The 27043-nt window shown below is 42.9% G+C and overlaps 1 protein-coding gene across 5 annotated transcripts in view; it reads left to right on the top strand.

Annotated features, from left to right (window-relative positions):
• The window catches only part of LRRC4C (leucine rich repeat containing 4C), an 858040-nt gene that overhangs the window by 684768 nt on the left and 146229 nt on the right, over positions 1 to 27043 (top strand). For 2 of the 5 annotated variants that reach the window (XM_063117433.1, XM_063117431.1), the window contains exon 1: positions 18148 to 18464. The exons of the other annotated variants lie outside the window; for them this stretch is intronic. The gene's annotated coding sequence lies outside the window, so the exon portion shown is untranslated. Of the gene's footprint in view, positions 1 to 18147; positions 18465 to 27043 lie in introns of those variants that run through there. 5 annotated transcript variants of the gene reach the window in all.

Here is a 27043-nt window from a genome sequence, read left to right as displayed (position 1 = left end):
AGCGTATGTGGAAAGAGAAGCTATTATCTAGTTGTACCATGAACCTTTGGCTCTTGATCAGGTTCTTCTGTATTTTGTGCCCAGAGATATTATTTTCCATTGGTTGTTTGAACTGGTGGAGTCCAACCAGGGGCCAGAGCTTACACCTTGGCTAGATCTACACTACTGCTTTATAGCAGTATTGAAGTGCACTGATAATTGTTGGGGCAGAATCCACATTGCATACACCACTTTCATAGTGTTATTTCCTGCTCTTTATTCCACATTCTTAATGACTTCTCACACGGTGTAGATCTGGCCCTTGTGTCAAATCATTACAAACCCATCGAGGTAACACTATAACTCTCTTGCCCATTTACATCTTGTAGGACACAAAAAATGACATTTGTTGTGGTATTTTGGATATTGTGGAATAAAATGCAGGAAATATACCCCCAACACTTATCAGTGCACTTCAATACTGCTATAAAGCCCAAGAAAGAGTTTTACCACTTCCTTTATTTGAAAAAGAGCTCCAGGCTCTGGCTCAGGCCAGATCTACACCTTGTGTCAAATCATTACGAATGTGGAATAAAAAGCAGGTTATAACACTATGAATGCCATATATGGAATGTGGATTGTGCTCCAACAGTTATCAGTGCACTTCAATAAGGAATAGTATAAATCTAGCTTTTCTCTCTCTCTCTCTCTCTCTCTCTCATATATATATAGGGTCGGTGCTACCATTAAGTACTGCCCTTTAAGGGTCACAGTTTTATACAAATTAGCTGTTTTAAGAAAAAAAAACCGAAAATATAATAGTTCAGAAACTCTTCTTGAACAGCTGAATTGAAATTGGCAAATAAATAAATAGCGGTGTGTGTGTGTGTGTGTGTGTGTTTGTGTGTGTGCAAGTAGCTCGCCTTGCCTAGGGCACAAAATAGTCTGGTACTGGCCCTATATCCTACTTAGGCAGACGTTTGCATACATCTATGTGTTTGAAAAAGCATCAAATGTAGGGGAGATGTGGTGAAAATTCAAAATAGTTATGTGATTGCATGTGTGTGTGTGTGTGTATGTGTGATTCAACAGCTAGTTACAAAGAACAAGTAACCCTGATCAAAGGAATTAGTAGGAAATTAAGGTAGCAGAAACTAGAGGGCCCCTCCTCACTTTGAACCAATCCTAGATGCCAATAAGTGTGTGTGTGTGCATGCAAGCACTTGAGTCATTGCTGATTCCTAGAGGGACGCCTGCTTTCGCTGATGTTTCCCTGGCAGACTTTTTAGTGGGGTGGTTTGCCATTGCCTTCCCCAGTCGCAGTTACCTTTCCCCCAGCTAGTTGGGTACTCATTTTACTGACCTTGGAAGGATGGAAGGCTGAGTCGACCTGAGCCAGCTGCCGGAGAACCAGCTTCCACTGGGATTGAACTCAGTGGAGACTTTCGGCTGCAGTAACTTCCGCTTACCACTCTGTGCCACACGAGGCTCTTGTGTGTGTGTATATATATACATAAAAACAGAGGTGGAGGAAGGTGCCTCAGTGGGCATAATGAAAGGTGTCTGGAGGTAAATTGGTGCCCATGGAGCCTACCCTTGCTCTATAACCTGGTAGATTATTAAACAAAAACAAAAACTGACCCTCACAGAAACAGAGGAAGTGTAGGATATACTGTAGGATATTCTCTAGCAAATGCTGTGAAAATTGGGGGAAACTACCCTGTCAAAACAGTTGACAAAACTGTTGGGCACTCTGCTGGGCATTGTAAACTTTTCCGTATGGAAGCGTATTATATAGTCATCACCATTTTTCTCACCCCTGAAATATTTGTCTGAGGTATATTGACACACATGTAGCAAATTGCCTATGTCAAAGTGAATGATGTGTTTGGCATTCTGAAGCTCTAAGCTTTTCAACACTGAGAGCCATATAGTGTATTCAGCAACTGGCAGTGTCACACTGCAGCATTCTGCACTTTGCTTTCATATTTCAGCTCAATGAGTACACTTTTTTTGGCATGTTGCTTTTTTCTTTGTTAGCCTCTTTTCTAAAATGGATCAGATATATGTACAGTGCCAATGCATGTACACGTATCTGATTTATTTTGTATGTAGTCTGTTGTCTGTTTTTGGTTTTTTCCTGGCTTTTTAAAATAGTTGGGCTACCTGTATCCTTTCCTGTCAATTAACGAGCATCATCAGGTGAGCATTTTATTGCACGCTCATTACTGGCCACTCACAGATTTTCGTGGGTCTTTTCATTATGCCTCCTGCGTGCCTCCCGCTCCTTCTGCTTGTTTTTCCATCACAAAAAAAGTCCCGGAAAACATGATTTTTTGGCTGTGACAAAACTTGCTGCCATTTCCTGTTGTGTGCAGGAGAAACAGTGTGATAAAAATGCCCTCCGAATGGGCCCTGTTGTTGCTTGCTTCATCTTTTCTTCTCTGTGTGAAGAAAGAGGAAGCTGTTCATCCCAATGGTGTGACAGGAGCACGAGGCAAAGTGGTGGTAGGGAAATGTGATTTCTGCCCCCCCCACACACACATCTTCTGATGATGCTCAAGGTCACTGTGTAGTACATGCTATCAATAATGGTATGTGTCTTCATTTTCTCTTTGACAACACAGTTTTAAGGCTAAGCCAGGAGTTGTCTTCTAAAACATTTGGCTCAAACTTTGGGAGGGTGAGAGAGTAGGAATAAATATGGAAGTGAAATGAGTCTTTCTCTGCCATGTTCAGTTCTATCACTAGTTTTCCAGTACAACAGCAATGAGTGTTCAGTGGGAACTTACTAGTGGCCCGGGGAGGGGGGGACGCAATGCAAACTCTTCGCTGCTGCTGCCGATTTCCTCTCTCTCAAAAATCATCTGTGGCAGTGCTGTATGACAATATAGGCCTTAGCTAGACTGGGTGAAATTCTGGGGTGATACCTAGGATCATCCCTGTATGATCAGGGAGGGAAAATCCCAACTTTGCCCTGGGATCTTTCCCTCCCCTTTGGCCCCATTTTTTCCACAGTCCCAGGCTGAGCCCAACACCGCAGAATGTGTGGCCGGATGCCGCAGGTTGACCCAACTCCACGTGATTCCTCGTGAGGAGCCAGGAGCTGCGCACAGGGCGCAACGCTCCTTAGGAGCGCTGTGCCCATCTGGGGTAGGGTGGGGGGAGCAGGGAAAATAATTTAAATTAAAAAATAATCATTTACCTTTAGCACATGCGCGTTCGTGCACTGCTGCCCCTTTAAGAAATAAAAAAATGGCGAGCATGACACCTCTCCTTCTGAGGTCATCACACCTCACGTGTAAACAAAGGAGGGATCTCATGTTAAACACAATGCGAGATCTTCCCTCCTCCATCGCGGGATATCAGGTAGGTCTAGCTAAGGCCACAGTGGCATTTCCAGGGGGATTCTTGGAGGAAAATTGTCTGCCAGAAACTGCTGTCTTTTAAGCCGATGGGGAAGATAGTAATTTTGCTCCCCTTTTGCCCCTCCCTGCAATTTCTAGCCCCAAATTCTCAGCTTAGCACTTTTGATGCACCCCATTCTCTCACCAAACAGTAGTGTAGTAATGCCAGGGCTTGCAGGGTCAAAGCATGGGACATTGATTAACAGGGATGATGACATCATCTGCCTGCCATGTCACTCAGGATTCCCTGTTTCCTCTCAGCTTAGCTGTAGTCCTCACAGTTATTGGGGGGGGGGAAATGGGTTTCCCCAGCAACAATACATTGCTGAGAGCTATCTCTTTTATAATGCAAAGTATTTTGGGTGGAAAGATTCACTTCACCAGCCAAGGACTGCTGGGGTGGGGGAATAACAAGATGAGACAACTATACGTAGCGTAAAATTCAGGCTGCATTTTTTAAAGATTTGCAAAGATAAACTAGGCAGGTCCTAATCTATGCCAGCAACTAGCTAGGTATTATATCAGGTGAAGCATTCTATGACTGGAAAATGGCATCTGGGTGATCGCCTAGGCCTACCCCTATTGGGAAGGGGAACTTCCTGTGTAACTCCCCTTCTCCAGGCTGCAAAACACCAGGTGGAGTGAGGTGACTTGGCTTCACAGTTAACCCTTATCCCCCACTGGAGTCACAAAATCCTCAGTGAAAGGCCTCAGGCATCACTTGTCACCAAACAACAGTGCCATAGAATGATCACCATCTCTTTCCTCTAAGTGAGCCTGACCCTACCAGCCTGAGCCAAATGTGACCAAATTAATCTTACGCCAAAACAAAACACCTTCCTACGACATTCTCTCCCCACTTACAGTGTGAAATAGGCAAAAAGACACACAGCCCAGGCCAATCAGACTATGTGCCAAAAATTAGTACTCAGCCCCCAAAAGGACGCCCAGGAGAAACTCACACTGCATACAGGGAGGGAGGTGCAACTCGAAGAAGCTGGAGGGCTGGGCGCAGCTGCCTTATACAGGCACAGCTGCCTTGCCCCACCTAGCCAACGGCGCAAATGCACCTTAATGGGGAGCGAGCACATCTCTCTCCTCTGCCTGCAACTGCCTCCCTGCAGCCATGTGCCAGGAGGCCATGGAAGGATGTAACCTAGAATCCACAGCTGAAAGGACCTCCTTAGGCAAGGCTCAGCTCATACATTGCCATTGTGAAATTTAGAGCTTAATAAATTAATTCAATTGGGGATGAAACCCTCAGCTTCTGCATGGAGTTCTGGAAATAACAGGTTTCCTTTAAAAATGTAACCCTCATTGCCATTAGTTTAATTGGGAAATGGAGGTAACATCACGATTCAGGGAACAGCAAGGGAAACAAGATATTGCACAAACACCACCATGATCACATTCTAACAAGAGTTGATTCCAGCTGGGGAGCAGAAGATTTTTATTGATCATCTGTTAGGAACAAGCTACTGATAGTGCTGATCAGCTGTGAAGCAGGCACAAATCAGGACTGGAGAGCAGAAGGCTTTCGCTGATCTTATCAGCTGTAAATAATGGCATAGATAAGGACCAAGAGCAAATGTCTCTGGTAGAATTATTGGAAAAGTCTGTATGCCTCACATGGTCATGGCTGCGAATCTGTTGAGTCCATTTCCACGAACGTCATCCTTTTTCCACCTCTAAGTCTGTTCCATACTGATTTTGGTTTTTTATTGGATGGTGGGGGGAGAGGAATCTATGCAGATATGATTAAGATTTCATTTCCATTTCATTTATTACAGTTTTGTACTGTCCAGTCGCCGAAGCTCTCTGGGCAGTTTACAAAGATTTAAAATCTTAAAAATGCATTATACATGGTATAAAACCATTTACATACATATGAACAGATAGCACACATGGAGGCACACATATATCTAAACAATTCTAAACAACAATAAGAAAAATCCAGGACCTGATTAAAATGTGCACTTTTTTGTGTGCATTTTTCAAATTGTGCATGTTTTTATACATAGCAACCCACCGAGCATTTTTGGAATATATACATTTTTATCTGCACACTTTGCAAGTGTGTGCTTTTTCTCAGGGGTTTGTGTACATGTTGTTCTGATTTACAGAATATATCTAAAGTGCAGAAATGTATGGATTTCTGGACACACATTATGTCTGGTCTGCATCCATTTCTGGGTGATGTGGATTGCTGGATTTAAGCTACTCCTTCACAAGCAGATCTATAGTGTCCTCTGCTCCACATGTGGAAACCTGTTTTCATACAATGATCTCTGTCATATACTAAAGCAAACTGCCCCCTTCCCCAGATGTGTTGGAGACCATTGATACCTTAAAGGACAGGAGACGAGAGGGAACATTTTACGCTTACTGTATCTGCTATAAGTCTGGATGAAAAATGTATCTCCAACGCTGCTGCTTGCATTTAAAAGAAGTTCTCATTGGCACCAATGAAGGTATACCTTAATGACAAATAACAACTTCGAAAGAAAGAAAGAAAGGAACTCATAACTGGGAAAATAAGGGATAAACTTTCCACCTCTCATGGTCTTAAGGGTTCTCCCCATGGCTTTTATGTAAGTAACAAAAATGTGAATATTTGATTACATTCATATGTCTTACTTACATGCCTGGGTATGGGGAAGCTATTGCGAGTAGGGGTGGAAGATGAGCAGGTCTATAGGCAGCCTTCCTGTGGCACCACCAGAGATGGGAGAGGGAATCTGAGACCATATATTGGCTCTCATCCCTCCCCTCCTCCTCTTCAATGCATGGCTCCCTCCCTATAGGCAAAGTGGGCTCGCTGGTCATCCTTTCAGGGGCCAGGTAGGATTTTTTTGCTCATAATCTTTCATTGATTATGAGATTTTTCACCTACTTCACACTGTAAGACAAGCGGGGAGAAATAATCAGGCTGATTTGCAGTATTAACAATTTGGTCGCATTTGCTAAAAGGAATATTGAGTGGGTTACGGTTGGTGAGCATTCAGAGGCACCATTGCAGTGATGGGTAATGCCTGAGGCTCCCCAGCTGCAAGCCTTGTGGCCCAGCTGGCAGAGATAAGGGTTACCTTTTAGGCCAACCTTCCTCACCCACTCGGAGCCCTGCAGCAGAAAGTGGGGGTGGTGGTGGTGACACGGAAGGTCTCCCTACCCCATAAGGGGAAGCCTGGGAGATGGTGAAAATTGAGGCACCACTGTCAGGCCGTGAATGTCTCATCCAATATAACAATGGCATGAGGCCGGATTAGAGAAGACGCCCACTTAGAGTTACCCTTTCTGCAGATCTATTAATACATATGGCCCTATTTAAATGCCAACTTTGTGTCCACCTCGTTATTTTGCACACTCCACATTACCGCAATTAATATAATGTCTAGTTCTATTTCCTATTCTGGATTAAGCGGTTTTAGGATGCATGTTTTGAGGCACATTTACATTGCAAGCTTAAACCAGTTTAAAACTAATTTAACTGATATGGTAATAGACTATCCTATGCACTCTTAGAAAGTAGGAATGAGCAAACACATGACATTTGTGCTCGTTGAGGATCTCCGAATTGCTCCTCAAAGCTCAGGTTGCCTCATTTGTATTCTTGAATGCAAATATCGCCCCCACGCCGATCAGGAATGAGGAGTTTCAATCAGGAAAAATGCACATTTTTTAGTGCACATGCAAAATATTCACATTTTCCCCTTTCAGTAAAATAAAATAAAATAAATTGAATGTGTCCACAAGTTCAGAAACATGTAAATATTTTCTCTGAAAATGTGAGGAAGTTCAGGATTCTGAATAGGGTTTATTTGAATGTTTTGTGAGGAGAAATATTGTGTGTGTGTGCATGCGCGTGTGCATACGCGTGTCCCTATTTTAAAGCCATGCCATATTCTTCCTAGGATTTCTGTGAAGGAAACCTAGATACGTAATTCCCAAATTTTCTTTAAGCAATAATAGATACAGTTCTCCATCTCCAAGAGCATTTCCTTTTCTCCCTGTGTCCTGCCAGTATTAAAATTACTAGGATTCTTTGAGGGAAAATCATGACACTTAAATCAGATTCAGTTTGTAATGTGAATGTACCCACTGGGAGAATGAAAAGATCTGAATTCACCCTTTAGTAGTAAGGTCAATGGTGACATCAAAAAGTGAAGAACTGGATTCTAGACATGAGTAATAAAGCCAATTTTTTTAAAAAGGAAAACATGTTGCTTTGCTTTGAACTTTTGTACATGACAGAAATGATTTTTTAAAAAAGTCACAGGATTTACGAGCCTCATTTAAATCACAAATGTGTATATTGCACTGCTCTGGGTTCAGTCTAACATTCCTTTCAACTCTTGCAAAAGTATACATTTTAGGGAACTTCAATATTGCTGCAATTTACATTAAAGTATGAATTTCTAACTAGTTCTAGACTACATATGCTGAAAAATAGAGATAATATACTCACTGAAATATATATGATTAAATACATATCAGAACTCTAATATGCTGAGACTAAGGCTTTAATTTCCAGTTTTAAATTTTATTATTTTTAATATGGCTATTATAATTTATCAACTAATAAACTGTAGAAACTAAAATGACTAGACCCTCAGATCGTAGCTTCAAAGCAATTCCACTTGTGGGTGTTTAAACTAATATTTTTGTGTAATAAAATAATCCAAAATTAAATGTCGTGATCTTGTTTTAAAGAGAAATAGACATGGATGTCCTTTTTCTTTGGTCTTATGAAAACATTTAGATGAAACTCAGACTTCCTGGAGTTAACCAACAACAATAATAAAGCAAACATTAACCATGTCATCTATTTCAATTATGTACAGTTAAATATGTGATTTAGGAAGCGATCCAGTACTTCTTGGGAGCACAGCTGATGGGAAAAGGGTTGTTGCAGAACTCCCTCTCTGCCAGGCAAGATCCTCTCTTGACAGAAGTGGAGCCTTTTGCTGTCATGGCTCCTCTGCTAGCAGTGTTCTACTGGTGGCAGTGGCAACTGAAAATGAGATAGTTCGCAGTGTTCCTGGAGCATTCCAGGGATCCACAGGATCTTAGGCCTCCTTGTTCCCCTGGTATGCTTCTCCCACTCCCCAAAACAAAGATAGAAACTATTCCAGCCTGAGAACTGGCATAGTAAATTCCCTCCCATTGGGGGCAATGAGAACATGGAGAGGGGGAAATGGCCACGCCCACCAACACCACCTGCTAACCTTGACTGGATTGTTCCCATGACTACTCCTTCAGCAATCCCTTATTCATCTCTCTTCAACATTAATCCTACCACCCCCTTAATAAGCAATGGGCAACCTTTTTGTTTGGTCGGGAATGTTGTGGTCCAATACTTTCTTTGAAGCTTGTGGTCCACTATGGAAAGTACTTTTTCTTATTGAGTTGAGCCAAAGTGGAGCAACCCATTCATGGCTCTCATCTGTGCTCAGTTTCTGAAATTAAACCTGGCTGCTGTTGAGTTTGATACATCCGCAGTTTCAACAATATGTCATTAGCAGGCATACAAAAATAAGAAGAGAACCACCTGGATCAACTTGGACCCATCATGGCTTCTGGAAGTTCAGTCTGCTAGAATGTGATCATACCAATGTTTGTGCAACATTCTGCTTCCCTTCCTGTTATCTGGGCTACTATATATAACATTCATATAGAAAAACAAGGTGGTTCTTCTGGATACTCAACAATGGACCATTGTTTTGTTCTAGATCATTTGGTTAATAAGTACAAAACCCAAGAAAAGTCAAAATTTTATGTGGCATTTGTTGATTTCCGAGCAGCCTTTGACTCAATTAATAGGAACAGTTTATGGGCAAAGCTGGCAGATTTAAACTTAGATCAACGCCTCTTGGTTTTGTTACAACTGCTGCACAAAAACTTGAACATCCAGGTGAGATTTTCTCCTGCTGGACACACAACAGATAATATTGCAGTATCTTGAGGAGTTAAACAAGGGTGTATCCTGGCCCCTCGTCTCTTTAATCTATTTATAAATGATTTAGCTCTTGATTTGACTGGTGATTCTTTCCCCCCAGTAAAATTAGAAGAAAGGAAACTGTCCTTTCTTCTCTATATGCTGATGACCTGATTCTCATTTCAAATACCCAGATTGGTTTACAGAGATTACTATCAGCATTGGCTGAATATCTCTCTCCCTACCCCCACCAATTTACTATCTACCAACTATGGGAAAACCAAAGCCATGGTCTTTGGACACAGATCTCCATTACACCAATTGAGAATCTTTAAGAATCACATGATTTAATAGCAACAATCCGGTGTTGCTTTTGTTGGCTAACACTTGTTAGTATTTAACTTTGAATATGTCATTGATCAAAAACTCTAAATATATTGCCAAAAGATGTACAGTACCAGCAAGCCTCAGGGGAGGAGAGAGATCTTTAGTGGTGGGAGATCCATCATGGACATGTCTTTGCTGTGGAAGTATGGCACAAAGATGATAAACGTGGAGATGATCTTAGAAAATACATGAAATAATTTCTTACTTGTTAATCTTCCAAAGTAGTGCAGAGCATTCCACAGCAATGGTGTTCGGGGAATACAGTTCCCCTGGGATGCCTGGAGCTGCTACTGGATCTTCCAAAGATGTAATTTCAGCAAAAGTTGTTAAACAAAAGTCCTACAGGGGCAAGAGCACTTGGATATATGCTACTGACAAGTTTCCGATATATAGTATATAAAGATTCAGGGCTGACTTGAGTTCATTCTTGTATATGTTCAGAGCAAGGGAAGGGTTGGCTTGAGAATTAAGTTGAGAATTAGTACAAGGGCAGTTCCTAAGGGAAGAACTAGTGATTTTAATGCTTTATAGGTAAAATTGTGGGGGTGATGACAACGATGACTACAACAACAGCAGCAACGTGGGGAAATCACTGAAACAGGCATCCCCAGATCAAGCACTTCCCTTTTGTCAAAACATGCAGGGATGTGCAGATCCCCTCCAAATCTGTATTTTCATGTTTGCGTAAAGGACAGGGAGAATGGCACTTTTTCAGTCAGTGATTTCTTTAAAAAAATATTTTTAATGTTTTTTATGACTAAATTTGCATAACATTCTGTAAAGTAAAAAACTGGCCTGCTAGTCTGCAGAATGCCTGTGAATCAGGAAACATTGGTCAAAACCTATGGGTCACATTAATAGAAATCTGAACACATTTGAATCCCTTGCTGATTTCTCCAATATCCCTAAAGGATTGTTGTTTAATCCATGTTGTTGTTGTTTCCCCTTTCCTGCCAGTGGAGTGATTGATATCAGTCAAAGGTTGGGCAACACACAACAGGGTGATATCACAACACAGGATAAATGGCCCTACATGTTTTGGGGACAAGGCAAGAACATGACAGCAGGTGCCATTTTCAGTGCCATTCCCACCTTGAGCGGTATGTGTAGTTCCACCCAATACCTTTTCTCTTTCAGTAGTTGCAGACAGCTATGAACTGGCTACAGCACACTTGAAAATATTGTATATAATTCTGTTGCACTGCTCAGTAGTTGTAATACTAGGGATTTCCCCCTCCCCTTCTACTATAATACCGGTAAAACAAAAATTAAAAAGAAAATAATAAAATTTTTAGGAAGTAATGATGTAATAGTTGATCTTTCTGTAGAGAACTGTAATAGCAGATTATACGACACTAACAGATTTCACACACCCCGATACAATATGTTTTGCCCCAACAGAGTAATTCCCACATTCAATTACAAGTCATCAATTGCCAAATGACCAAATTATGTAGATATATGTATGACTCAGCCTAAATGAATCTCTATTCAAATGTTTCTGTCACACAATGCATGGATGCAATGGAGGAACCTATGGGTTCATCACTTTAGAGAGCTCCTTTAGACTTCTGACTGAAACTCAGAGAAGATTCACCACCCCACTGCAATAGGAGCCACTAGCCTCCACTGGATAAATGCATGATGGGGAATTAAAGTTGTGCTAGCAGCCCAATTCCTGACATCACACACACCAACTAGTGTCACACACTGGTATCTATGAACTTCTGCAAGGAGACAGCTGTATGTGTGAAGTTTACCTCTCTGGAGACTTTTGCACTAGAGTTGTGCACAAGTGGCCTCTCAAACTTCTCCACCCTAATTGTGGGTAGAGAAATTCAGAGGGACTATTTCACTGAATTTCTCCAGAGGGAAGTCGAATTTTCCAACAATTTCTCACAGGTAGGCAGCACAATTGGCAAGGGTTGTAGAACAGCCTGCCCCTGCATTTTGCATCTTCCACAGTGTCCCACGTATGTAGATCATTCCAGGGCATTGAGGGGAGGGAATGTAGAAACCACAAAAAAAGTGGTGAAGGAAATGTGGAGAAAATTCTGAAATGTGAATGTTACATACTTTATTTATTTTATTAAAACATTTATATAAAACAAATTAAACCAGTAATATATTAAAACCAATATGAAATTTTAAAACTGTAAAATCCAATTAAAACAAGGCAGTGTGCAGACTGGTGGATTTAGCCATCGAAGGCTTTGTTAAAAAGCCATGTCATAACCTGATGCCGAAATTAAGCCAGTGCTAGTGCCAGTCAGGCCAACAGCAGATTGATTGATTGATTGCGTACTTTTCCAAAGCAGGGTACATGAATGGGTGATGGAGAGAAAGAGGCCTGACAATGTGCACAACACTGATGGAATGGGTTAACCAAAATCTGTACCTTCCTAACTAAAATGAACTAAGGATGTGCTCCAAAAACGAATGTGATACATATATGTGAGACTGTGTGTGTGTGACTGACACACACACACACACACACACACACACACACACACACACAGAGAGAGAGAGAGAGAGAGAGAGAGAGAGAGAGAGAGAGATGGCAGTAACTTTGAACAGGGTCTATATCTTGAAGTAAGGATGCACTAAAGGACCAACAACATTGGTTCTGCTAACTTACTTCTCCAACGTCGGCCAAGACAGGCAAAGTGGTTTTCTTTTATCCTTTAGTGTACATGTTGACCGGCAATTGAAGTTTGGCAGAGCTTTTTCCTTATGCACCTCATTAACACGCATGCAGCAGAATGAAGTGATGAACTCCAGAGTAGTAGAATGATAGTCCTACTTTGGTACTACTTAGGGGAAAACATTAGGGATGTGCTCAGCTTCTCTTCGGTTCAGAGAAGCAGGAGCGAGGCGGCCTAATTCGCCTCCGGAAAAGGCAGAGACGAAGAGAGTCAGGGGGGCTGCAGATCGAAGCAAAGAGGATCGCCTCAACCCGGAGCTTCGCCTGCAGGTAAGTGTGGGGGGAGGGGGACTAATCTGGCGCTGCCGGTGCTGCCATCCATGTGGCGGCGGCGGCAGCAGCACCAGGTAAGGGAGCAGGGAGGAGGGACGCTTACCTTCCTCCGTCGCGGGCTTCAATTGAGGCCCCGGTTGAAGCCGGAAGTGAAGGCTGAGGCCTCTTCCGGCTTCAACCGGGGCCTCAATTGAAGCCTGCGACAGAGGAAGGTAAGGGGGCGGGGTGGGTGGGTGGCTTATCTTGCGCCGCCGCCGTCCATATAGTGACGGCGGCGAAGCCGGATCTCGCTCCGTGGAGTGGAGCGGGAGACGGGCGGAGCGGCGCGAAGAGGATCAGGCCCGATCCAGATTTTCCGGATCGGGCCACGAAGTGGATTGGGGGGTCCGTGCACACCCATAGAAAACATTGTTCTATGTCCCCCATGTGTACGTGTGTTTAGCTTCCTTTCACCTCTCCTGGCGTCTTCCTCAGCATTGTCATTTCCCCCACACCTTTTCCCGATGAAATGCCAAAAGTGGAATAATCAGATTTTTTGGGGGGGGGGGGGCACAGCACTAATCTGAACCAACACATTGAATTGGGCCTAGAAATGGACTGGGAACCAGGGCAGATATAAAACCACTGACATAATATGGTCAAATTTCCAGTCCCTGTTGCTGCCCTGTTCTGAAGTTTCTGGACAATTTTTAAAGGCAGCCCCGTTTGCACCACATTACAGTTACCCAAATGGAAAGTTACAAGATCCATCTGCTCTCATTCTGTTGCAAGTGCAGATAAAGCCTAAGTTTTGGGCAAAATGTTTTTAGAAAGTAAATAAATAAATAAATAAAGGATAGGGTTAGGTAGCTATGTGGTTAGGGAGCTATGGGCTACTTGAGAGTCTTTCTGGGTGTCATGATTAGCCTAGTTATCTTGTCCTTCCTGGGAAACCAGCCAGCTTATCAGTCTTTTCCGGGAATGCAGCCTGGTTGCTATGCAGTGAGAAGTTAACTCACAAAAAACCTGAAATGCCAGGTCCTCACAGTGCAGAGGCAGAGAGATACAGAGGAGGTCCAAAGTCTAGTCTGGGGTCAAAGTCACAAAGATTCCAAAGGCAGGAGTCACAGGGCAAGCAGCAGAACTAGCAACTTCACGAGGGTTGTTGCCAGAGTCTGGAAAACTTCTGACGTTCCTTTGTATGTTGGGCTCAGCCTGGACCCACCCATCTCCAGCTGTGGCTCATTACTGAGCCTTCCATCTCAGCATTCACCAAGCTATGTTTCTGCAGCTGCAGATTTCTTCTCACTGGCCAGACCTGCACTGCACGCCTCAATCTCCTCCTTTCCCAGGGGCTGGGTGGAAGACTCCCTTCTAGCTCAGAATGTGCTTTGTTGGAGACAGGAAGTGGAGGAGTATGGCCTTCATGGAGCTCTTCCAAGGGGCCTGCATCCTCCTCAGCTGCACGGCCCCTTTCTCCCTGCAACTCTGCCTCTGGTTTGTCCTCGGAGGAAGGAGAGTCTGCAGCCTCTGTTAAGTCTGCTTCCTCCTCAGATGATGATAGCCAAAGCTCTCTAGGCAGTTTACAAAGATTAAAACACGGAACATTAAAGAGAAATATACAAAATTTAAAAGCATAAAAACAGATTACATACAATACCCATCTATTCTGGGTCAGTTAAAAACTCAACATATGTTGTTAGAGGCCTGGGAGAAGAGAAAAGTCTTGATCTGGCACTGAAAAGATAACAATGTTGGCTCCAGGCAAGTCTCATCAGGGAGATCGTTCTGTGTTCCTCTTCATCGTTTCAGATGAAGTTCCCAAACAATCACAAGATACACAAAATATTGCAGTTTTTAATAATGTTAACAACAACAACAGAATGGAAGATGCAATACCTACTTAACCTGTGAGCTTACTTCTGAGTAGGCACGTATGGGATTGCACTATATAGGGATGCAATTCTGTGCACCCTTATTTGGGAGTAAGTTCCATGGCACTTAGTGGTACTTACTTCTGAGTAAACATGCACAGAGTCAGTTGCCGGCATATTGATGCCCCTGGAATGCTGGCAGAGAATAATTTATAGCGTGCAACATAATTTTCGTTTTTGTAAAGCCAGGGGATAAGGGGGAATGGCAAGGCGTAGCAAATCTGGCTGCTTAATTTTGAAATGAAAGCATACAGGAAAGAAATGAATCATGTATAGATATATTGCTTGGCATTCAGCAGAAGAGTTTGATTCTGAAGGCTTTTCTTATGCATGAGTCAACTGGGAGATTGCCCAGTTCCTGTCTACCCTTGATAACTTGAACGATGTGAGGGACTTCGTATATTTTTGGACGCAAGCCTTCAGTCGCTTCTACATGCTTAATATTAAAATTTTATTTTACTAAAACATGAGTTTAAAAGCCTAGATATCCAGAACTTCCTGTTTTGATGACGACTTTATGATTAGGGCAAAGTATGTTCAGTCAGATAACTACTTAGCTTATAAACCTCATTTTCATTAGGCTTCAGCTTAAATCAAGTCCCTTCTTTCCTTCCTCATATTTGGGAAATGCTGCACACATTTAATCTCACAATTTGTCAGCAAGCCTCCACCACTGAATCATCCTCTGGCCTCCTGGAGGGGTCAGAGTATGTCAGGGTCCATCTATACCTATCAGGACTCTTAGGTCATCTTTGGAGACCTTTCTCTGGTTGCTTCCACTGAAGGGAGCTAGATTATAAGAGAGAGAGGGCCTTATCAGTTGTGGCACCTACTTTCAGAATCCTGTACCTGACCCAAAGAGGTTTACCTGTCCCACCTATGTTATCTTTTTGGCTCCAGGCAAAGACCTTTCTCTCCCAACCACCCCCTGGCATTTCAGAGACATGGTTCTAGATTTTCATTATTTCTTTTTTTAGATTTTTATTGATTTATGTGCTTTTTCTTATATTCTGTTCTATAATGTTATCTGTTTCTGTTCCTTTTGGCATTTCAGTCTTTTAACTGTTTTCAATCCCCTCAGAGAACATTGATTTTTGAGGGGATTAAAAACATAAATAAATACATAAATAAAGCAAGCACGCACGTGAAAGAGGGATTTTGGTGTGTCCAATGGTTTTGTATTCTTTCTCCCATTGTGTGCAGAGGAAGGTATAGATCTGCTGGCTGAGAGCCTGTGTGCCTTCAATTGGCAGTAATTCCCATTGAGCAATGTGACACTGGCTTCCCAGTAAACACGCACAGGATAGGGCTGTAAACATGTCAACATCGTATGTGGAGGGGGGGGGGATTCTTCCCAGCAAGCCTCAGCAGGCCCTACGCCTTCTCCCTTTTTTTCTCCTCTGCTAATTTTCTCTTGCCTTCTGTGGCTATGCGTGCACCTGTGAACACTGCAGGCAGGCTTTTAAGAAAATGAGTTTTGACATTCCTTTCCTCAAGATGAGCTCTTGTTTTTCAATTACTCCTTCCCACTTTGGAAGTTTCTTGAGGTTAACATACTCGGGCTGTTTCCTGACAGTCCGCCGGGTGGCAGCAGCGCCCTACCACAGAAGCGCCTTTTCTCTGACATCAAGTGTTAATGCAATTGACCAATCAGTGCTAAGATGATGGGAGGTAATTGGGTAATTGTATTTTACTGATCACAAGCAGAAAAAAAGGGGGGCGAAGGTGGAAGGGGGGGCAGACAGAGGGAAAGAGTGTATGCATAAAGATTGGCCCGGGGCCCCCTGCAAATCTTGAGGTATCACTGCATAAAAGAAAGAGAGAGAGAGACTGACTCTCAGCAGCAGCTGCCTGAATCTGGATTTTTCAAATTCATTTACACACGCACAAAGCAGGAGGGAGAGTTCAAACCGAAGCTGGTGGCAGGGAGAAAAAGGTGGCCGCTCCGCCGTGCATTTCTGGGACGAAACGACGAAGGGCTGAGAGAAGCCGCGGGGCCGATCTCCGAGGAATGTGCCACCGAGAGGGAGGGGAGGGGAACTGACATGTGGAGGAAGAAGATGGGAGCCAAAGGAGCGCTGCCGTGCGCAGGAGCGGCGTCCAACTTGTAGATCTGAAATAGACCAGGCACGATCTCGCCAAAGGAGACGACCGGAGCTGCCGTGAAACTGCAACAGGGGAGAGAGGCGGGGCGGGGGGGGGGAGAGAATCCCCTCCCATCACCCTCGCCGCCATCCCCAGATTTGTATTTATTTTAAGGGTGTTTTGTGTGTGCGCATGTGTGTGCGTCTGTGTGTGTGTTTTTCTGTGCTTTCCAAAGAACAAGTTCTTGGGATCGGTGGTCCTGAAGGCTCATTGCAAAGATGGAGAGGAAACCGAAATGAACAGGAGGGGAAGCCCTGGGCTTGTGAAATTCACAGCTAACAGGACGAATCACGCTTCCCCAGCCGGAATGGAGCGCCCCATCGGGGGAGTTTTGACGACGACAGAATGTTGAAGAAGAAGGACGGGAGAAAAGGGGAGATTTACGTCGCGGGCAGCAGATGAAGAGGGAAGGTTAAAGCCGCCCACTCCAGGTGTTTTAAAAAAAAATCAGTGATGGATTGCTTCTTGACAGCTGGTGGGAATCTTGATTTTTCTCCTGCTCCCCCTCCCCTTCCCCAGAAGCTCGCCGCCACAGCCACCATCACCCTCAGCGCCTCTCTTCGCATTTGATGTGAGCTTCTGAAAAATGCAGCGGAGTTGGAGGAAAGGCGAGAGGATATAATAACGTGGAGAGTTTGGCCGAGCGGAAGACCGGGTGGGATGCTTCGCCTGGCCGGCTCCTGGCTGAAATCAAAAATCCGATTGCGCACTGGGTTGTGATTGGAAATCTAATCAGATCCTTGAATCGGAGAAGGGGGGCAGTGTAAGAGCGGGGGGGGGGTGTAGGAGAGAAAGACCGAAAGTTGGTGGTTCTGAAAAAACCAATAATTTCAGATGTCAAAGGCGGCGCACCTCGCTGGAGGGAAGGAGAGAATAAGGAAACACGGACCATGGGAACCCCCGATCTAACGTGGGAGCACATGGATTGGATAATTGATAGTGCAGCATCGAAGAAGAGACCGGGAGAGGGTCGCCTGGCCAGAGCTGAATCTGAGCAGACATAACAAACGCACAATTGCATGCAACAAAACAGCGTCGCTTCAGACCTAGCGGCGGTTGGGAAAATAATAATAATAAGCCAAACGCTTCTCTCCCTCCTAGAGGCGGTGAAGGATTGGAAGGAAGGTGGGGAGGGGGAGAGCAGAAAACCCGGCAACTCACGAGAAGATCCAGGCTGGAATGAAAAGTTTCTCAGAGGAGAAGGATTCTCCCTTTGCTCTGCTGAGAGATCCGTCCTTCTAGCTGTCGGCCTGTTTCTTCTTCTTCGTCGTCGTCTTTTTTTTTTAAAAAAAGAGAATAGAAATCTCTCCCCCTTTGGTAACCGATGGAGAGAGAAGTTGATAGACGCAGGGACATTTGAAAGCAGCCACGTCCTTAAGAGTGACGGCGGGAGTGAGCGGGGGGGTGGGTGGGGGGAGAAACGAAGGCAAGGGGGAGAGAAGTACCATGTGAAAGAAGGTGGAGGGGAAATCAGCAGGATTGCTGTGCGTTGGATCGGAGCCCGCCTGGACTGAACTAGATGGAAAATTGCAGATGGATATTTAATTTCCTTTCCTTTTTTCCGCCCGTCAAATTGGATTTGTTGCCGAAATGATGTAGCTTTGCCCTCCGTGGTCTTTTCCCCCCCCTTTTTTCTTTTTCTTTTCTTTTTCCCCTTCGGAATTTCATTCTGGATATTCTTCTTCTCCTCCTCCTCCTTCTTCTGGGCGATTTCAAATCCAGTGAGTGCCATTTTCGCTTTAGTTCTCTTGCCTTGTTTTGCCTGCCATTAAATGTGATGGAGTTTGAACGGTATATACATATCTTTTTAAGAGGAGATGGGAGAGAGGCACATAAAAACTCCCTGCTAGCTTAAATGTTATCAGGGGGGAAACGGTAAGGTTGGGGGCGTGTGTGTGGGGTGTCTTTCGGTGGCTAGCGTGTAATCCTTGCTAACACGTTGCGGATAGGTGGTGATGCCTCGTCGGCTCCACAGCCTTCTTCGTTTGTTCCTTAGCCAAGAATGCTGCCTCTCTCGAAAGCCCCTGCAGTGTGTGAGGGCGAATGGCTGAATTCACCAACCGGCCAAAGGGCCGCCAGATCCGTCTTGACAGCCTAAGGAGTTTCGGTGCGCACAGACTCGAAGACGGGGATTGGCGGCGGCGGCCGGGGCTTTGGGGGGCGGGGGGGTGGAGGAGGAAGGGAATTGGCAATCGAACGGATCCCGTTTAAATGTCATCATCCGAACAGACCTTGCGGGGCGAGATGGTGGATGAAAGTGGGACTGAGATCATAACGCAAGCCGGGAGAAATGGTTGGCACTGGGACCATGACGGCGGTGGCTACAAAAGGAGCTGGAGGGGAATCCATCTCCTGAGAGTGGATTTAGGGAGCTGCTCCCACGACTGACAAGCGTCCCCCACTTCCTGGATCTCTTAGCCCGTTTGCTGTGATGTGGTGGGTAGATCTCCCCAGCTCCCTTGGGACATGTCTTTGGCGGAGAGTGTAAGAGAGCCAGGTTACCTGGGAGTAACCTCCATTGAATTCATTGGGGCTTACTTCTGGGTAGACATGCGCTGTGAGTGTGTCAGTCTTTGGAGACATCACTTAGGTACGAGTAGTGTCTGCATTATTATATGTAAACCATTTAGCTTTTGAGCACAAGTATACGTAAGATGGGATAAGTCCCATTGAAAACCAGATTTCCACTGGAAGGTAACAACACTGATCCTGTGCACCATCCTTGACTCAGAAAGTCCTACTGGGTTGAGAAGGACTTGCTCCCAAGTAAATGTTGCATGGGATTGCAGACTGTGAGTGCCGATGTCATTGCCACACACCCTTGTCCTCACAGTAACTCTGTGTGGGTAACGGTGGCCATTTCACAGATGGGAAAAGTGAGGCTGAAGTCCTGACTTGCCTAAAGGTCACTCAGAAGGTTCATGGCTGGATACCCTGCCCAGTTAATTGCACTGGCTTTTTCATTCCCCAAAAGTCAAGATCTCATCTCTGGAAGGATGTAGTGTGTGGACTCGAAATATAACAAGAGAAGTGGGATAGGTGGTCTCATTGAGGGAGGGAAGGAGGGAGAAAACATGGGGATATTTTGGGTTATTTTTTCAGGAAAGGGCTTCTGCTCTTCACCACTGGGATACCTTTCTGTGTGCACTGCTACAAATTTGTTGATCTTGCCTCCCCTTCTTCACATGGGGCTCCTATTCTCCTGTTTGTGTCCATGTGCAGGGAAAAGCCCTCAAAGTTGAAATGTGCAAACACAGCAAATCAGAATGGAAATAAATAAATAAAACCATTGGGTAAAAGTGGGAGCTGCCCATTATTATCAGGTAGAAAGGGGAAAACCTTGCCTTGCAATAGATCCCCCTCCCCGCCGCCCACACACACACAGCTGCGATCTTATTGAAGGGGGGGGAATTTGATCATTTTCTCTCTCTTTTGCTGTCATTTGGACAATCACTTTTAAAGCTGTTTGATACGTCACCCACTCAACAGCATAAATATTTATGAGATATGTTTCCAGCCACCTGCTCAAAAGTTGGAAATCAGAGCATCTCTTTTTTCAAAGGCATCCTGTTGCTTTGAGTCAGGGGTCAGGCCCCTTAAGTATGAGTTGCATGGAAAGCAACAAACCTTTAACCCAGCTACCATGGATGTTCATGGGACTTTTAAACACACACACAGAATTGGATCCTAATGCTGCAGTGCTTTCAACAAGATGCCCAGTAAAAATGTCACTTCTACTCTTTAGATTTCATGATCCCTTTAATTAAACCAGTAATTAGCTATTATATTCTCAGATTAATCTTTCCTGTCAGAACACATAGAGGGGCCATAATTTTTATCACCCTGTGAAAAATAACCATAGTGATTTCCACATTCTATCCCCTTCCACACCTGACAGTGGGCCCCTTGTCATGAATCTTTGCCATGGTGTGGGCTACTCTTGTATCGGTAAGGATAGACCATGAATGGGTATTCTACTGAACAAGTCCTGAAAGGAGATGGAGATGAAGCAGGTAAGACAAGATAAGGTGGAGACAAAAACAGTCCCCTTGCCACAGGATCACTCTGCTGTGATCCTATAAATCAGAGATCGTTAAGCAAAGCCACTCTAGTATTTGGCAGTAGGATACTATCATCACTGTTTTATGCTGGGCCAGGAAAGCTGCAGGAAACAAGAATCACCCTTGCTGCTGTATAGATTCAAGGTAGAGAACATGCACTTTCAGAGATGTTAATCCAGTTAGCATGGGAGCTAAAAACATGTGGACAAAACTGGATTTCAATACTCCCCATCTTGTAATAGGAGGGACTTTAGCATCCAGGTGTGTGTACCAGTGCAGCTCATGGGGAATACCAGCAGCACTTAAAATATGCTCGAGAACCACACACACACACACACACACACACACCACTTATTTTGAATGAGCAACACTGATTCTATAGTTGCCTGGGTGGAAATTTTATCTGGCTGACTCTTGTTTTCTATTGCTTGTGTGAGAATATAAGTGCAACATTCATCAGCATCTGATAATTAGCCAAGAGATGCCTTCCCATTTTTTCCCCAGGATAAAAGGGTAAGCAATTCTGTAATTACATCAGGCAGCTAGGAAAGTGACAGCCTGAAGTGTGTGAATAGAGAACAATTTTGTGTATAAAAATGCATGAATTGCCAGTGAAAAGGAACAAGTGCTGTCTCTAAAAGTCTGGTTTTATTGCCGTGTTTGGTCTTTAGAGGATCCAAAATTAGCTAATCTAAAAATGAAAATGATTCTTAGCAGTCTGATAGTCAATGATGCAAAACACTTCCCAGAGGAATCTCAGAGGCAACCATTTCACACTTATGGGACGCATGTGGTTCTATTGCATAAAAGGGTCAGCCTTTTCTTGCTTCTGCTTCTAAAGCTAGTAAAAGAGTGAGCATCAGAGCAGTACACTCTTATCTTATGAATATATCTTATAAAGTTTCTTTCTGTCCCCCCCTTTCTCTTTCTCTCCCCCCTTCTCTCTCTCTTTCTCTCTCTCGGTGTGTGGGTGTACTGTAGCTACATGTATAATATCCATGTTTTGCAACATTAGAGGAAGAGAAGACATTGTGGAGAGCTTATTGAAAGCAACAGTTTAAAATGAAATGGCTTTAAACTCAATTCAGTTCTATAAAATAGCAGTATGAAAATACAGTGTGCATACAACACAGTATACTGACATAGATGTGGGTTAACAGGGACTTGATGGTTGTAAGTTGATTTTCGCAAGGGTTTCCCCTCCTCTGCCTGTAAAAGATTGCATGATCTGCTTAAAACCATGAAATAGACATTTGTTGGGGAGTGAACTAGGCATTTCCATTGAGGGAAGTATTGTTTGAGGAATTGCAGTGCAAGAGTCTGTCTTTCTAACAGTGTGTCTGCAGCCTTGGTTACAGAGACTTTTGGATCATTAATATAAGGATATCCAGTAATGCAGGGAGGTAGGATTAAGAGAATTTTATTGTGTACACCTTTTTCAAAGGCATAATTAAGACTGTCCAACTCAACAAAAGTATTAATTGATAGTGGTGGTAGCCTTTGGGATCTTGATCCTGATTGTTTATAGCAATAGACCCTTAGACATGGGCACCCATTTTCTCTTTAAACAGGATTTATTTCACTTGGCACGAGGCTGGGGTATGTGATGCTAGGCTGTGATTTATCTCACCTTACAAAAGAGAAGCAACTTTTCCTCCAAGGGAAAAAAAAAGATAATTGTGGATTTCCCCGGATTGATCAAAGGTGTGGAAAATATATTTTATTCATTGACTTGTAAATGTTCATACCCCGGTTGCATAACAATTTTAATGCTCATGCAATAGCAGAATGGTTCTATATGTTATTACAACATCTCTAAGCTGTTCATTTCACTCTTCTGCAGTGATGCCTATGTGTTTTCTTGACTATTTTGTGGCCAACTGTTACCTGGCAAATATATGGATATGATAAATTTATGCATAAAGAGGCACCCAAGGAGGGAGAAAAATATATTATTACAGGTTAAAAAAAAAAAGGCTAAAGACTCTGTCAGTCACACACACACACACACACACACACACACACACACACACACACCAAGAGAGGGGGGAGGATTTGCATTTGGTATCCAAGGAAGCAAATAAAGAAACCTGCAGAGTTTTCTGTGCATTGTTTAATGTTGCCATAGTGATATTTCAGGGTACAAGTTATATGGGCTTTTTTGTTTCTCTTTGGAAGAGCTGGTCTTCCTTTTCCTTTCTTCCCATCCTTTTTTAATCTGGTTGACAGAAACAAATATTTCCACCAAATAGGAGAAGGTCTGCTTCATGTTCACCTGATATGCATAGCTCAATCTGTTAATAACCAGGAGACCAAGACTGAGGGACTTATTAATTGGGAGATCATGTTTCTGAGCAGAGGTGGAATATGAGACACTTTACTCTTGTTGAGACACTGAACATATTACAATATTTTGTGTAGTGGTGATATGTTAATTGGATAGCTCCAGGCAAGTGAAGTGTAGCTGTCGTTGACAATTAGAAACAACAGCAAACCTGCTTGGGTGGAATTCTTTGTCTCTGTAACTTCTGGGAGATTGAAATGCCTATCAGGCTTAAAGCAGATTCTTGAACACTTAAAAGAGTCTTAACTTGTGATTCTGCAAGCCAAGGAAAACAACCTTCATTGCTGGTTTGGGGCATAGCGAAGCACACCAGAAGGAAAGTCCATTCATCATTTGCTGCATTACCTTACACGAGGATTTTGAAAAGTAGAAGTAAAAATTTGTCATATTTTTAATGACATTGTTTGCCTTCATCTTCATCAGATAACCTCTAATCCATACTCATAGCTAGGAAAGACAGAAAACGGCAGAGATCCAGAGCTGTTGAACAAATGCATCTCTTAGTATTTTTCCTGCAACAGCAAGATTCATGCAGCTTGGTGCAACAGCTTAACTTTTAGAAACCAGCGAAACAATTTAATGATGTAGTCCTTTGCAATTCAATATATTTCCTCCTCCCTATGGTCCTAATCAAGATAGGGAAGAATTCCTTCCAAGTAATATGCATATGAACTGTTCTGGGACTTCCCAAGATTCATTCTGCATCATCTTACTTATGCACTCTAGAAATGTCTATTTGAAAAGTTGATTTTACACATCTTAGATGCTAGATTGGAAGAAAGAGAACAACTTCAACGAAATGAATGTATTCCCTAGCGAAAGGCAGGCTCTGACTTGACCCAACACACAGGGCTGCTCTGTGTGCGATTTCAGCCTTCCCCAACTTGTGCCATCCAGATGTTTTGGATTTCAATTCTCACCAGCTGTAGCCATCATGGCCAGTGATCAGGAATGCGGGAAGTTGAAATCCAAAACATCTGGAGGGTACCAATGTGGAGACTGACTGTCATCAGTAGGGCCATCATTTCTAGACAAATGACTCATTAATTCCCTGATCATATGTGAGAGTAATTCTTGGGGAAACAGACATCAGGTGGTTTAGGAGAGTCTGTTTGCTAGACTGGAAAACATTCAAATGCCATTGACCTGAATGCAATCTGCTGAAGTAACATTAGAAGTGTCACTGCAGCAAAACCTTATGAAGAGGAAACTAAGAGGATATTCCTGATGTTTCTTGTTTAATTACTAGACACCAACCATCTTAATGAGGCATTACTGCCTTTTTTAATAGCAATTGTGGATGCTATCCTGTTGCATTGGAATGCCGCAGCACTGTGATCTACTATTTTCTGCTAATTCATGGATGTGTTCCTCTCTTTTCTTTCCCCATCATTATGTTTTTGAGGGGAGACTTGTTTCTCATTTTGCTAATCTTTGTGAGAAATGAATTTTCCACCTGGGAGTATTGACTAGTTCATTGCAGCATATGAAAGATCCTGTTTTCATCAATGCCAGAAGCAGACAGGTACAATGGAGGAGTGTAGAGCGTTATCAGACAAACATTTTATTGCGCATTCATTACTGGGCACTCACGGACTTTTGCAGGTCCATCTCATGACATCTGCCTCCTGAGTGCCTCCCGCCCCTTCTAGCTTTCTTCATGCAACAAAAAAACACCTCAGTAAGTTCAACTTATATTTAAAGATGGAAGTTGTCACTGTCTCCTCTTGCGTACAAGAGAAGCAATGCAATCAAAATGGGCCACTGAATGGGCCACCTGCACATTGCTTACTTCCTCTTTCAAAAGAGGAAGTAATGAGAGACAAACATGAGGGCGGAGAAGTGACGGTAAGCATGCGGGCAGAGAAGTGATGTGTGATGATGCTCATAGTTACAGGAGAAAAAAGATACAGTAATAGAATGACAGAATGTTTTGATCTGTGATTGTTCTTCCTATTTTTAGAAAGAGTTTAATGTGTTGTGCAGTGGCTGGGTGATTCCTCAACCATGAACATATCTCCAACCAACATCTCCAGCACCATATTGTAGTTATCAAATGAGAATGTATTTAATTAGTGGGTTAGAATGCACCTTGAAGAGTTGGGCAAAAGAGGGAGTTTGGACAGGTGCAACTTGTCCAGCAGGGCTGGGGGAAAGGAAGAAAGCTGCACTTACCAAAATGCCCTCTTCTGCACAACTGCTGAAAATACAGAAGATCTGTTGTGTTTTGTATCATCACCTGAATGTTAATTGCATGGAAGCTGTGAGAAGAATATATTCCCATATTCTTGATATACCAGTTTGGTTATAAGAACTGGTCATACTTTTGCTGTTTTACCTTTCGTGTTATATTTTATTATTATCCCTTTGCCATTATATCTTCACTATACCTATACTATTCTGCCTTTGTAAACCTAGCCACCTTTCCTACTTCTCAGCCATGTCTCTGCAGAGAAGTACCAGGACACAGCTAAGGGTGTAGCATAAATATTAAGAAGAGAAAGGTGTTTTGCCTGCCCTTCTAGATGTTAATCAGGATGTCATACATATCTTTGCCAGTCACACTTTTCTCAATTATCAAAGGACTTAAAAGACTGTATAAAAATCCGTTGCTTTGGAGTCCTAGTGGAAATAAAAACCCACATTTTATACAGAGGTAATAATTAAGTTAGCTTTTCTATGAACAGCAAAAAAAAACCATAGAGATAAAACCAAACAACAACCATGAAGTCCTCAATGGGCAGAGGTTTCATTCTATGTAATTGTTCGATTGGTGAAGTTGTATATTGAATTCTAGGATGTTTTGCTATAGGCCTTGTTCCCCGAGCTGTTCCAAACATTTTTGCTTGGTCTGCAGCTGTTTTGTGAGCTCAGTGTTCTGCAACAAGCCACAATTTTGATCTTGTTTATCACAAAGCCTTTTTAGGAGGGGGGATTGGGGTAGGCCCAAGGCTGCAGCCCTGACTTGACAGCAAGTTCCATTGAAATCAGTGTAAATAATATGGCCACGATCAGGCTGTAAAATTAATTTCATTCAGCACAGTTTACTTAATATTCCCGATCACTCAGCTTTCTTTTAGAAGGGTCCCATTTAACATCTGTTCTTTTATTAGGTTACCTCGGGACAGTCACGATCTCTCAGCCTATCGTATTCTATCACTGAGTTGTGAAGATAATTGCGGGGTGATTCATGTACGCCACTCTTACTCCTTTGGAGTAAGGATAGGATAAAACTATAATAATTTCTCTTTGAGTCTGAAATTAGATGTTACTATGCAGCATATGGAAGTAAAGCAATTTACTGCATTGTTTAATTGCTTTTTGTATATCTATCAGTCTATATAAATATTGATATATACACACACACACAGCCTTGGAATGAATGCTTTAAAGAACTTCTGAGTGTTCCATGCATTAGGATGTGAACTTCAGGTAACTAAGACTCTGTCCACATATAAAAAGACTGTAGACCCCCCGACTGTGGAATGATCTTCACGATGAGGCTCACCTGGTGCCAACGTTGTTATCTTTTCGGTGCCAGGTCAAGACTTTTCTCTTCTCCCAGGCATTTTAACAGCATTTAACAACGTTAAGTTTGTTTTTAATGGACCCCAGAATTGTTGTTTTTAAATGGATACTGTTGTTTTTATACTGTTTTTATGTTTTTTTTAATTTTTGTATACTTTTAATGTTTACTATTTTTAATTGTTGTAAACCGCCCAGAGAGCTTCGGCTGTGGGGTGGTATATAAATGTAATAAATAAATAATAAATAAATAAATATAGAAAGAACAAATAACTAGCATGGCAGCTTGATGGTTCTATTATTATTATTATTATTATTATTTACAATATGAATGGATGGCATTTCAGAGAAATTCTAGTTTTATAGCTCT

Source organism: Elgaria multicarinata, chromosome 2, assembly GCF_023053635.1.
Source record: "Elgaria multicarinata webbii isolate HBS135686 ecotype San Diego chromosome 2, rElgMul1.1.pri, whole genome shotgun sequence".
In the NCBI taxonomy this organism is placed as follows: Eukaryota; Metazoa; Chordata; class Lepidosauria; order Squamata; family Anguidae; genus Elgaria; species Elgaria multicarinata.
Note: the sequence above shows the minus strand (reverse complement) of the source record. Positions and strands in the feature narration are given on the sequence as shown.